Here is a 15,330-nt window from a genome sequence, read left to right as displayed (position 1 = left end):
CATACCAGAGGAGGCTATGAAGTTTTTGGACGGAAATACCAGCGATTGAGTTGCTTCCTTTATTTCATGAAAGTATAACAGAGGGTCGGCCCACTACACTGGGAAAGCTATTACCGACAAGAATTACTTGAGTCTATTACATTGCCTTATTGATGGGTTAGTCAGATCCATATGTCATCGATGTATTCCGAATTACTTTACGTTTCTATAGTTCCACCACAATATTTGATAGCAATGATCCTACTTAAATGGTGCGCGAATCCCAGGCTGTTTCCGATGCGCTACCCCCTCATGCTAAGTTGCAGGTTTTGTTGGGGAAAGGGTAAGGGGCTACATATCCTTCTGATTGGGAGAGGGATGAGGGTGGCTAGGAAAGGATCAGTGGGTTATTACAAAATGCGCTTGAACTATACGCTTTTCTTCTTCAATGCAGTTGGTATACTTGTGGACATTGTTGTGTACTACAATTGGCCAATAGAGAGCAGACTGAAACTACTTGACACAACATACTGACACAATGGTGGGAAAGGTCTGATGCATGAGCTGGAATGTTAGAGGGCTCGGGAGTCCAGTGAAGAGGTGGAAATTACAGATGTATGTGGGGAGGTATGGCATACAGTGGCATATATCGAGAAAACTCATGCTATGTCTGCAATATGTGAACATTTTGCAAAAGCCTGGGGGTTTAGTAGGTACTATACAGTGTTTTCAACACAGAGTAGGGGAGTAATGACTATGATCCATAAATCGGTTCACTATGTACACCAGGAAGAATATATTGACCCCCTAGGGAGATTTGTGGTGATGTATGGGATATTGGAAGGCTTTGAAATGATTTTACTAAATATCTATGGCCCCAATATTGATGACTGTGATGCTGGAAATGCATCGGAGGGACAGGGCCTCCGTATCCTTGTCCTTTACTGCCTTTTTATCGTGTGTTCTGTCATATTTTCCGCGCAGGAGTTCACGTGGGACTCCTGGCGGTGCAGCTCTCTCTCTTTTGGTTTGGTGAACAGACCCGTGGGATACCCTTACGGCACCCATGGGTGGGCGTACAACCCTGTGCCCCTAGTGTATGTTTTTGAGCACCGTGGGTGGCCTGCAGAGCAGAGTCTGGGCTGGTGGCAGCTCCATGCTGACTTTGACAGGTGCGCTGAGTATCCTCCATTTTGGGGATACCCCAGCCCTGCCATTGGAATCAGTTGATTCCTGATGGAAAACAAGATGGCCCCTGTGGCCTCTTGCTTTCTATTACCTATTACCTTGTTTTCCCAAAGTCCTGGGAAGCCCTGACTCTGTCCCTTCCCCCTGACTGGCTGTTGGGTGGAAGTTCCATATATGGTGTTGTTGTGAAGTCCAGTCCAGACTGACTGGAGCCTTCACAGCGACTGTATGTTGTGGGTACCTCCTGTGGGTGGGACCTGGGTGAATGGAGTGTGTGACCAATATGCACTTCTTGTTGTGGCTGTCTGGTTTCTGGTATGAGAGACAAAGACTGAGACAGCCCTGCCCGAAACTGGCCTGAATGCAGTGTGTAGTGTTGAATGGCTGAGTACTTGCCCCAATCCACATTCCTTGTTGTGAGTGTCTGAGAAGGAGGAGGGTGGCCTGAATGCACTGTATGCCTGATTGGCTGACTGACTGCATGAATGCCCTTCTGTATGATTGGCTGCTGAGAGTGACCCAGCAGTGTGGATGAGAGACAAGATAGTATATCTGGGGACCTCTCACCACTGGAAATTGTTCAGAAGCATTCAGAAGCTGTGTCTAGACTTGAAGAGTAACTGGAACTGCTGATCCTCGATGCCCAGCTGGAAGATGAAGACTTGCTGTTGCATTTGCTTCGACCTGATCTGAAAGCTGCCGAATTCGTCAAGGACTGATCCGAGAGAGACCTGGTAAGGCGCCCTCTTCCCGTTGTCATGATTCCCAACTAGTTCCCTGATTAAGCCCATGTTTTCCGTAGGTTATTATTGCTCTGTCATTTGAGAGAAGGTATTGTTCCCATTCAGATCCATATAGTAAGTCATGGGGAAATTGGTATTCCAAAATGGCCGCCTAGTGGTGTCAACCAGGAACTAATCTGCAGGTCTAGTCTTTTGCTACCTCTGTTACAAGTACTCATTTCCTGAGGAGACTCGCGCTTCGCGTTGCTGACTGCCTTGCAGTATGGACGCTCACCGCGGTCTCCATAGAATTCCAGTCAGTTTCCCTGCCTTCCCAATTTTCAGTCAGAATTTATTCGTCCTGTCCTATAGTCTCCTCCTCTGCTCACAGCCAGTAGTTTCCGTTATTATTTTGTTGCCCCTAGTTGCCGTGTCCATAGTTCTAGTCCAGAGTGTTCCTTTCAGAGTTTCGTGAGGAGTACACCTTACATACACGCACGTACCTGTTTTCAAGGTTTCCTGTGGGTTACCAGTGTTTGTTGTTTTTCGTTGCGAGTGTTTTAGCAACGGACAGTTTTCCTTACTGTGCATTTCGTATATTGTGTTTATGCTGTATGCGCATTGTTCCGCGCGCCAATGTTAGAAACTCATTAGCTGTGCTAGGTTGCTGTCACACTGCCCGTAAATTTTGCCAAGCTGTGTAGGTTAGCGCTCCACGCTCTTTTGAAACTTCTTTATCAGTGGTAGCGTTGCTATTACCTTTTTTCCCTCAGCTGCTTGCTTCAACATTCATTTATTTCATGTGACTCGCTCTAGTGCAGAAAGTGGCTTACATCTCATTCCGCATTACACGCAGCTGGTAGTTGTTTAGTTAGTTCCCTTTTGAACAGCGCTGCACCACTTATACGGAACAGAGTGTCATCTGAAATTCCGTTATTGCTCTCCAGTTTCAATGTATTGAGGCTTACACAGTTCGTTTCCTATTTTAGGAACCATCCTAGTTTATGTGCTCTCTTTCACAGCTAACACTCATATTGGTCATGACTTAATAGGAATTCTTTTCTCCTCGCCACTTAGTCGCCTTTTTTCCATTATATAAGAATTCTTATTGCATCCAGACTACACCGTTTCTTCAGGACATGCGCCCCTGTATGAATGCAGGATGGAGGGCTCACTAAAAAAGAACCTTAGGTGAGCTTTTCCTGTTGTTGGTTATATATTCCTTTTCAGTACTGGAGAGTTTATTCAGAATAGGGAAGGAACATTATTAAGGAGGGTTGTTTTCTTGTCATCCTTTCTACAGGGATAGTGATTCACTGAAGTTCAAGGGAGTTCTTCTGGCGTTTCCGCAGATTTACAGGTGAGCGTTACAGAACGCGAAGCCACTTTTTGAAAGTATCTGCCTGAGCGCCATGGAGACTCCTGAGGTGGATCAGTTGGCTCAGTTATTGGGAGATTTGAGGGCGGAGGTTCATGCCGCACGTTCTGAAACTTGTGCATTGCGTAGGGAGTTAGCGGTTAATAGGGGCCGTACAGACGAATTGGCACGCCAACTTTTACAAACACAGGCTGGTCAAGTTCCCTTACCCGCAGTTAATCCATCAGCCCCTATTCCCGCTACACCCCAAGCTCCAGTCCAAGTAATTGTTCCTGGAAACATTCCTTTAGCTCCTCCTGAGCGTTTTCTGGGGGATTCCAAGAAATTTGCTGTGTTTATGAATCAGTGTAGGTTACATTTCCTCTGTCGTCCAGGAGTATTTCCCACTGATCAGGCCAAGGTGGCTTTTATTTTATCTTACTTGGGTGGTTATGCTGCGGATTGGTCAATTCCCCTAGTCAATAGAGACAACCCAATCTTGAGGAATCTACCAGAGTTCCAGAAAGAAATGGAAAAATTATTCGCACGACATACCCAGGGTCAGGCCCTAGATAATGAGCTACTCTCTCTCCGACAGGGAAACCAAGAATTGTTGGCTTATGTGGCAACCTTCAATAGACAAGTAGCAGAGTCCAATTGGCCCAATGAAAAAAGAACAACCTTATTTCATAGAGAAAAATACAAAAAGGATGCATAAACACCCAAAAAAAATCCAGGACAGTGCGCCTTATAGGGTTTTGAAAAGTATATATTTAATTCAATCATAAGTAAGCCCTTATAGATAACACGTGTTTCGGCCACTTTGGCCTTTCTCAAATCTGGGCTAATATTGACAGACTGTTCGGAATTAAAAAGTAAATGTGAGAACATGTATTACATCATACATTACGAGCAAATAATAGTCATACAAATTGACCATTTGGTCACGTAACAATCATGAATTTCAACATAAAGCATAATTTATGCCCAACGGTAAATTCAAATGTAAATAGGCGGGGAGAGATAGATAGGAGAAAGGAGAGAGACAAAAAAGGGGGAGGGGGAAAAAAACGAACAAAAGACAAAGAAAGCAGATGAAATAATATTAGTAAGCGTTTACTTCATACTCATTGAACATAAGTTACCAGAAAATTATTATCAAGCTCACGTCTATCCCAAGTCAAAAACTCACCCAAACCAGGGGCCATTGTATCCTTATTCAAATGCAAAATTTTGTTGGGTCAAATCCCATAGTAGTGATATTCTGTTAGTGTAAGAGAAATATGCAAATAGGTTATGGAACAGGAAAAACCTGTTAGCCGCGTTGAATACGCCATTAATGTGTGCTAATAGTGCACTACTAGAAACCATATTAGTGTGCACATTAACCCTAATTGGCTAGATTTAACCTGGTGGGGGCTCACCGCTTTCTGCCATGTCTCGTCTCATATGAGATCTATATATTGGCAATATTTCACTAAGGCCACTCATTTAGTACCGAGTGTGCTTACAGACGCGCAGCAGATAAAATTAAAGACTATTCACACGCTAATCGGAGCTTATGGTATGGCGCCGTGTCTCTGCTTCCATAATATTAAACAGAACAACATATAAGTCTAGTAACTGGATTCCCCATCTCTTTTCCTGACTAATAGGAGTATATCGCTTACCTAAATCAGACGAAAATCACTTATGTCGGCTTCAAACTGATGGAGGGCGCCATTTTGGAACTCTTTTGAAGGTTTCCATAGTAACTTAATGCTCCGCGCAAACCGGCGTGTCGTTGCTAAGCAACTAACTCAAAAAACACATAGAAATGTATAGGGCGGTTCAATGGGACTAATCTATCCAAACCATCATATGTCATAAAAGGGGGTGCACATCCCTATTGCATTTTGCTTGTTTTGTAAATTCAAAATAGGCTTTAAGAGATTAGGATGCAAAAACGCGCCGGAGCAAGTAGTACAAGTGAGAACACTAGTTTTAAAGGGGCAGTCACACATAAATATTGTAGAACTGAAAAGGTTACTTTCCCTGACTTTAGGTTAGAAAAAACATATCCAGCCCAATGGTCTATGGCTGGAAAATAAAAAATGGCACATCATTACCATTAAAAACGAATAGTGTCTGTAGAGGTAATCTTCTGAGTAAATATACTAAGACAGAGTTGACCTCTGTAGGTTTTCTGAAGGTCCATGTTTCAAGACAGTCATCCCTGACATGAACTGTTAGGTCCAGGAAGTTTATTGAGTTATCATTATATTCTCCTGTAAATTCAATTTCAAATTTGTTAAAGTTCAGTCTTTCAATAAACTCCATAAGACTGGGGTATGTACCATCCCAAATCAAAAAAATGTCATCTACGTAACGTGTCCAAAGTTTTACTTGGGCTTGAAAAGCCGGGGTCCTGATACACTGTGTGCTCTTGTAACATTCCCATAAAGATGTTGGCAAGTGAGGGTGCATACTTCGTCCCCATTGCCACTCCCTTCAATTGTTGGAATAGGCAGTTATCAAAAGTAAATAGGTTTGAGTCCAGAGTAATCTGTAACATTTCTTTTAACATTGTGATTTGACAATAGTAGGAGGCTGAGTCATCTTTGAAACTATGGTCAATAGCTGCCAATGCCCATTTGTGCTTTATCGACGTGTATAACGCCTTGACATCCAGGGTTGCCAATAAGAATGTATTTTTCCAAACAAACTATTTTAATGTTTGTATAAGACTCGAAGAATCCCGTAGGTAAAATTTCACTTGGGTAGCAGGTGGTTTCAGTATCTTATCTAGATATTCTGATAGGGTCTCTGAGGCCCACCCAATCCCGCTTAGAATTGGTCGACCTTCCGGTATATCTTGAAAACTTTTATGTATCTTTGGTAAGAAATACATTGTCGGGGTTATTGGGTTACGTGTAATGAAAAAAGATTGTTCGTCATCCGTAATGAGGCCTTTTCTGTGCCAGCTCATTATTGAAGTGTCAATTTGACTCAAGATTTGTTTTTGATCCATTAGACTGAGTTGCCTGTAGCATCCTGGTACCGTCAAATGGTTGTTTGCCATTTGCAGGTAATCCTTTCTGTCCATTATGACAATATTTCCTCCCTTATCAGCCTCTTTAATGACTATTGATGTGTCTTCAGAGAGAGTTTTCAGTGCTTGTCTTTCACCTTTAGTCAGATTATCCGTATTATGTTGATATTGTTCATGCTTCTTTGTGTATACAGATAATGCATATAAATCTTGTCTCACCACTTTATAAAATGTGTCAATAAGGCTGTCAGAAGTTAGTTGCGGATTGAATTTTGATTTTGTTTTCAATTCTTTAATGTTCATAAGGTCTGGTTGAATTCTTAGTTCATTTAGCAAATGGTGCATTTCGAAATTCTCATCTTCGTTTAATGATCTTAATGTGAAGGTATCTTCAATATCTTGTATGGAAAGCTCACTGACAGGACCAACTGTGTCCTTACTCACATTGGTGCCTGGTGCCTTGGTAGCAAAAAAATGTTTTAACCTCAATTTACGTATAAATTTAAAAAAATCAATGTGTATATCAATTTCATTTAGTTTTCTGTATGGTGCAAATGAAAGGCCTTTATTCAACAGTTGCCTCTCATCTTTTGTGATTGTTCTTGTTGAAAGGTTCAATACTAAATCTTTGTTTATTTGTTCTTGTTTGTCTTTTGTTTTCCGCTGTCAATCTTGGTCCTTCTCCGTTTACATCCCCCCTCCTTCCTCTCCTCCTTCTGGTATAATCGGTGTGTTCACCCTCGGGGATAATTGAAAACGGACTGTTTTCAATGGTTGGATTCTATTACCTTTTTTATATTTTTTGATTTGCTTCATGTAACTTTTGTCCTGTTTTGGTGGTTGTATTACCTCAGTATCGACTGTATCTGGTTCAGAGTCAGCATCGGAACTTGCCGATGACGTATTTGGTGTAGAGCTTTTAGACGATGGTTTCAGATAGTTATCATATTTCGGTTGAAAATTGTACACTCGATCCTCTTTGTAATCTCGATCATCTCGGTAACTTTTTCTTAGTTTCCTGATTTTGACTTCATCTTGGTATACTTGAAGGATATCATACATTTTATCATAATTCTTAAGTTTTGTCTCCTCATTGGATTTCATTTCCTTGATTTCTTTTTTAATGATTTCAATCCCTTCTACCGCTCTCTTATGTTCCCTCGAGGCATGTTCCAAAAGTAAGTCCATCATTTTCATGGAGCTATTACTGAGGTTGGCTTCCCATGCTTCCGCTATATCTGTATCCTCATTGTTGGTGAAATTGGGAAATATAAGAATTCTGAGGCCTCTTGGGACTTGGTCATTTTTAACATAATTTTCTAGGGAGACTTTATCCCAGTATTTATCAATTTCCTTATTGGATATTCTTTCCAAGCGAACAAATTTAGTGCGAAGGTGATCCTGACGTTTGTTTAAGTTTGAGAATGCATGTGTCATGTCTCCCTTTTGTGTAAACAGATTCTTGGTTTCTTCTTTTTTTTTGCTACCAAGGCACCAGGCACCAATGTGAGTAAGGACACAGTCGGTCCTGTCAGTGAGCTGTCCATACAAGATATTGAAGATACCTTCACATTAAGATCATTAAACGAAGATGAGAATTTCGAAATGCACCATTTGCTAAATGAACTAAGAATTCAACCGGACCTTATGAACATTAAAGAATTGAAATCAAAATTCAATCCGCAACTAACTTCTGACAGCCTTATCGACACATTTTATAAAGTGGTGACACAAGATTTATATGCATTATCTGTATACACAAAGAAGCATGAACAATATCAACATAATACGGATAATCTGACTAATGGTGAAAGACAAGCACTGAAAACTCTCTCTGACGACACATCAATAGTCATTAAAGAGGCTGATAAGGGAGGAAATATTGTCATAATGGACAGAAAGTTTTACCTACAAATGGCAAACAACCATTTGACGGTACCAGGATGCTACAAGCAACTCAGTCTAATGGATCAAAAACGAATCTTGAGTCAAATTGACACTTCAATAATGAGCTGGCACAGAAAAGGCCTCATTACGGATGACGAACAAGCTTTTTTTAATTACACGTAACCCAATAACCCCGACAATGTATTTCTTACCAAAGATACATAAAAGTTTTCAAGATATACCGGAAGGTCAACCAATTCTAAGCGGGATTAGGTGGGGCTCAGAGACCCTATCAGAATATCTAGATGAGATACTGAAACCACGTGCTACCCAAGTGAAATCTTACCTACGGGATTCTTCGAGTCTTATACAAACATTAAAATTGTTTGTTTGGAAAAATACATTCTTATTGGCAACCCTGGATGTCAAGGCATTATACACGTCGATACAGCACAAATGGGCATTGGCAGCCATTGACCATAGTTTCAAAGATGACTCAGCCTCCTACTATTGTCAAATCACAATGTTAAAAGAAATGTTACAGATTACTCTGGACTCAAACCTATTTACTTTTGATAACTGCCTATTCCAACAATTGAAGGGAGTGGCAATGGGGACGAAGTATGCACCCTCACTTGCCAACATCTTTATGGGAATGTTAGAAGAGCACACAGTGTATCAGGACCCGGCTTTTCAAGCCCAAGTAAAACTTTGGACACGTTACATAGACGACATTTTTTTTGATTTGGGATGGTACATACCCCAGTCTTATGGAGTTTATTGAAAGACTGAACTGTAACAAATTTGAAATTGAATTTACAGGAGAATATAATCATAACTCAATAAACTTCCTGGACCTAACAGTTCATGTCAGGGATGACTGTCTTGAAACATGGACCTTCAGAAAACCTACAGAGGTCAACTCTGTCTTACATGCGCAGAGTTGTCACCAACGTGCCACAATTCAGAACATTCCATTGGGGGAATATATTCGTGCAAGACGAAACTGTCGAGATGATTTGAAATTTAAAAATGAATGTCAACTTTTGAGGTCTCGATTCAAACAGAGAGGATACCCAAATAAATGTCTACAACAGGCTTTCGAAAAAACCAAGAATCTAAAACAAGAGGAAACTTTGAAGACCAAACCACCAAGAGAATCCCTACAAAGGAAACTTATGTTTATCACACAATACAACCAAGACCACCAGTTAATTAGAAGAACTTTAAATAAGCATTGGTACCTATTACGGTTAGATGAACATCTGTGAGAACATATTGATGTTAACCCTACAATTATTTTCAAAAGAGCAAATACCTTGAAAACTATTATAAGTCCATCCCTATTATCGGACCCACAGAAGGACAAAGAACTTACTTGGCTCCCCAAAAAAGAACCAGGTTTCAGAAAATGTGGTTATTGCACAATGTGCAAATTAGCTGAAGACAAATCTACCGCGATAACGGGACCAAATGGAAAAATATTTTCAATTAGACATACAATCAATTGCAGAACTAAATATGTTGTCTACGCAATCAGATGCACCTGCTCCAAACTGTACATTGGGAGTACAAAAAGAGAACTGAGAACTAGGATCCGTGAACATTTGGCCAAAATAGGTAGCCAAGATCCAAGCTTACCTTTGGCAGGACACTGGCAAGAGTTTCATCAGATGGATGATAAGGCCAACATACGATTCAGTGGCCTGCAACATGTTACTTTATCCAAAAGGGGAGGTGACAGAGTACAGACACTGCGACAATCAGAAGCGAGAATGATCTGTTTTTTCAATACCACTGTTTTGGGTCTAAATTTAGATTCCGAAAGGTCCTCATTTTTATAATGTTTACAACATTGTTAATTGAAGATGTTCACATAATTTAATTCATGTATGATCTAAGCAGATAGTATGCCCCTAACAACAGTGTATCTTGTCATTTAATGATTTTCTTACATTACTTATGCTAAGGATTTTTTGTTGTTTAGGGTCGTTCATATTAACACCCATGTTGGATTATATGCCTCTTCTTTTTTCCCGTATGTCACCCTGTAATTGTTAATCACTTGGCAAGAAAAGAGAACTGTAATAACAGGTAATACTGACCCTATCAAGGGATATTCACTTTCTATTCACACCCTTTTCGGGTTAGATGTGACGCCTGATTACTAATAATATAGTTATCTATTTTAGTTAGTTTAAATCAGGGAGAAAATTAATCAGGTAAAATTTTAAATATACTGCACGAGTATATTTACTCAGAATATTACCTCTACAGACACTATTCGTTTTTAATGGTAATGATGTGCCATTTTTTATTTTCCAGCCATAGACCATTGGGCTGGATATGTTTTTTCTAACCTAAAGTCAGGGAAAGTAACCTTTTCAGTTCTACAATATTTCTGTGTGACTGCCCCTTTAAAACTAATGTTCTCACTTGTATTACTTGCTCCGGCACGTTTTTGCATCCTAATCTCTTAAAGCCTATTTTGAATTTACAAAACAAGCAAAATGCAATAGGGATTTGCACCCCCTTTTATGACATATGATGGTTTGGATAGATTAGTCCCATTGAACCGCCCTATACATTTCTGTGTGTTATTTGAGTTAGTTGCTTAGCAACGACACGCCGGTTTGCGCGGAGCATTAAGTTACTATGGAAACCTTTAAAAGAGTTCCAAAATGGCGCCCTCCATCAGTTTGAAGCTGACACGAGTGATTTTCGTCTGATTTAGGTAAGCGATATACTCCTATTAGTCAGGAAAGGAGATGGGGAATCCAGTTACTAGACTTATATGTTGTTCTGTTTAATATTATGGAAGCGGAGACATGGCGCCATACCATAAGCTCCGATTAGCGTGTGAATAGTCTTTAATTTTATCTGTTGCGCGTCTGTAAGCACACTCGGTACTAAATGAGTGGCCTTAGTGAAATATTGCCAATATATAGATCTCATATGAGACGAGACATGGCAGAAAGCGGTGAGCCCCCACCAGGTTAAATCTAGCCAATTAGGGTTAATGCGCACACTAATATGGTTTCCAGTAGTGCACTATTAGCACACATTAATGGCGTATTCAACGCGGCTAACAGGTTTTTCCTGTTGCATAACCTATTTGCATATTTCTCTTACACTAACAGAATATCACTACTATGGGATTTGACCCAACAAAAAGTTTGCATTTGAATAAGGATACAATGACCCCCGGTTTGGGTGAGTTTTTGACTTGGGATAGACGCGAGCTTGATAATAATAATTTTCTGGTAACTTATGTTCAATGAGTATGAAGTAAACGCTTACTAATATTATTTCATCTGCTTTCTTTTCTTTTGTTCGTTTTTTTCCCCCTCCCCCTTTTTTGTCTCTCTCCTTTCTCCTATCTATCTCTCCCCGCCTATTTACATTTGAATTTACAGTTGGGCATAAATTATGCTTTATGTTGATATAATGAAATCCATGATTGTTATGTGACCAAATGGTCAATTTGTATGACTATTATTTGCTCTTAATGTATGATGTAATACATGTTCTCACATTTACTTTTTAATTCCGAACAGTTTGTCAATATTAGCCCAGATTTGAGAATAGCCAAAGTGGCCGAAACACGTGTTATCTATAAGGGCTTACTTATGATTGAATTAAATATATACTTTTCAAAACCCTATAAGATGCACTGTCCTGGATTTTTTTTGGGTGTTTATGCATCCTTTTTGTATTTTCCTATATTTGACGGGTTTCCTGTGGCTTATCGTCAATCCAGTGACCTGCAACCATTCCTGAATAACTGGTATGACCAAGGGGTTTTCTTGTCCCTGCTAACACTTTATTGCTTTGAGCCTTATTTTTCTACCACTACAATCAATATAAGAGGAGTCGCCCCACAGACCAACTGCAACACTAAGCCTTATTCTCTGTTCTTATTTCATAGAGGATTGCGAAGTGAATTAAAGGATGTTTTGGCTCAAGTAGTTAATCCGCCCGATGGTATTGCCGACTTTATTGACCTCACTATCCAATTAGACCAGCATTTGCAAGACCGTAAAGTGGATCGTTCTCGTTCCGAAAGTCGGACTTATTTTGTGCGCCCAAAGGAAAACCCAGTAAGAGCTGGTCCGGATACTCGCCCAGAACCGATGCAGTTAGGGGTTGTTAGGGGGCCCATTTCGCAGGCTGAGAGGGACAAGACGCGTCAACAACAATTGTGCCTTTACTGTGGCAAACCAGGACATTTCCTAAAATATTGCCCTGTGAAACCCTTGAGAAAACCTATTGGAGGTATCAACCAGGAAACAACAAATCAGATTTCGGAAAAATCCAGTGCCCGGCAAGTGTAGAGGTCAGCTTGTCGAGCATGAAACAGGGAGTAATGACCTCTCACTTTGTCTTTCCAATTATCTTATTTAGTCCAGAACAGCCCACTAAGATGCATGCTTTACAAGCCTACATTGATTGTGGTGCCATAGGGAACTACATGGATTCTAAGCTGGCATGCAAGTTAGATCTCTTCCTTGTGGACAAATCCGAAGCTGACAATGTATCTACAGTAGACGGTACTCCTTTAGATTCTGGCCCAGTCACACAATGCACGAGTGACCTTATCATGCTTTGCCAGGAAAGTCATAAAGAGAGGATAACATTCGACCTTATAAGTGCTCCACAATTTCAAATCATTCTAGGTATGCCTTGGCTCGAGAAACACAATCCCACTATAGATTGGCGCTCCAGATCCCTGACCTTTGCTACAGAATGTGAAGACTCCTGTTCTATGGTTGGTAACCTAAAGAATTTCGGTCTCGAGAGAGCATCTACTGACTCAACGCTTGGATTGATTGGAAGTTTACCCTCGGATTATAGGAAATTTCAAGAGGTTTTTGAAGAGAAATTGGCTGAGGTATTTCCTCCTCATCGTCCCTACGATTGTCAGATCGACTTACTTCCAGGAGGACAACTTCCTTGCAATTGAATATATTCATTAACAGAGAAGGAGGATGCCCACGTGAAGAAGTATCTAGACCAGTATTTAGCGAATGGATTCATTAGGCCTTCTAAGTCCCCTGCTGCCTTTTTTTTGTACCGAAAAAGGAAGGAGATCTCAGGACCTGTATTGATTATCGTGCCTTAAACCAGATTACAGTCAAGAACCGGTACCCCATTCCCCTCATTTCTAATTTGTTAGATCAAGTCAAGGGCGCCCAGATCTTTACCAAATTAAATCTTCGAGATGCATACCATCTCATTCGAATAAAGGAGGGTGACGAATGGAAGACCGCTTTTCGCACCAAATATGGCTTGTTTGAGTACCAAGTGATGCTCTTCGGATTGTGCAATGCTCCGGCAGCATTTCAATGTTTTATGAACAATGTCTTAAGGGATCTACTGGATGTATGTGCAGTGGTCTATATTGACGATATCCTGATTTTCTCCAGGAACCACCAAGAACATGTGAAACATGTGACAGTAGTTCGTCAGAAGCTACAAGAGAATTCTCTTTTTGTGAAGCTAGAAAAATGTTCTTTTCATGTTTCCGAAGTTGAATTTCTAGGTTTTGTACTATCCTCTCAAGGAGTCAAGATGGACATGCGAAAAGTGGAGGCTATACCCACCTGGCCGGCTCCAATGTCTGTGAAGGGAGTCCAACGTTTTTTGGGTTTTGCTAATTTCTATTGTCGCTTTGTGGATAATTTCTCTTTATTGGTACACCCCATTACGTCCTTGCTTAAGAAAAATAAAAAATGTGAATGGACCAAGGAGGCGGAAGAAGCCTTTCAGAATCTAAAGACCAAATTTACTGAGGCTCCAGTACTACAACATCCTCAAGCTGACTTACCATTTGTCATGGAAACCGATGCCTCAAATGTTGCTATGGGTGCCGTCCTGTCGCAGCGCAATCCTGAAACTCAGGTCTTGCACCCAGTGGCATTCTGGTCGAAGAAACTCTCTCCAGCTGAACGCAATTACACCATTACAGACAAGGAGTTGTTAGCCATCAAGTGTGCCCTGAAGGAGTGGAGACACTATCTCTTGGGAGCTCAGCACACGATTACCATCCTCACTGATCATAGAAACCTCCAGTATTTACGTTCCGTTAAGGCCCAATCTGCCCGACAACTGCGATGGGCCTCGTTCTTCGCAGAATATGATTTCATCATCACGTTTAGACCTGGAGTGCGGAATGGAAAGGCTGATGCGTTATCTCGAATTGGCAATGGAGAGGAAGCGTTTGTCTCTTCTGCTCCCATGAACGTCATCGCCGGAGAAAGAGTCCTGGGTTTATTGCACAATGAAGAACCATTCTTCGAGAACCTGAAGAAGGAAGTTAAAGAAACCGTTACTCGAGAAGAGCTGCTAACATGGATTAATCGAGGAGATCCATTCAAGGTCCAAGATGAATTGCCTTACTATCAAGATCGAATGTATCTACCTACTGAGACAATGAGAAACCAAGTAATTTCCAACTACCATGACTCCCTCATTGAGGGTCATCCCGCAGTGACCAAGACCTTGGAGAAGATCAAAAGGTACTACTGGTGGCCAACTTGGCGTAAGGATGTGACTCATTTCATTCAGACTTGTGGAATTTGTGCACAAAACAAGAACTCAAAGAAGAAACCGGCCGGTCTTCTTCAACCTTTGAATGTTCCACCCAATCCATGGCATACCATATCTATGGATTTTATCACGGATCTTCCGTCATGTGAGGGTTACTATACCATCCTGGTGGTCATAGATTTATTTTCGAATGGCTCATTTTGTGCCCCTACAAGGGATTCCCACCGCTGCTGGCCTGCAAGGAGTTTTTTAGAAAATATTGTTAAACTACACAGGTTTCCTTCCATAGTCGTTTCTGACAGGGGTTGTCAATTCGTATCCAGATTCTGGAGAAAGTGTTGTGACCTGGCCTAGATTGATGTTAGATTATCCACTAGTCACCACCCTCAAACGGATGGACAAACAGAGCGCACTAATCAGACCTTGGAACAGTACTTACGCTGCATGCTTCATCAAACAATGATTCCTGGTTAGAAATTTTGTGGGTGGCTGAATACGCTTACAACAATTCTATCCACTCTTCTACTGGTCTCACGCCGTTCTATACCTTGCATGGTCGACATCCTCGAACATCTGCATTTGACCCTCCAGATCCACTAGAAATGCCGGCAGTTAAG

This window comes from Ambystoma mexicanum, chromosome 14, assembly GCF_040938575.1.
Source record: "Ambystoma mexicanum isolate Mex_15411 chromosome 14, UKY_AmexF1_1, whole genome shotgun sequence".
NCBI lineage: Eukaryota > Metazoa > Chordata > Amphibia > Caudata > Ambystomatidae > Ambystoma > Ambystoma mexicanum.
The sequence above is the reverse complement of the archived record's forward strand: the minus strand, read 5'-3'. Positions refer to the sequence as shown.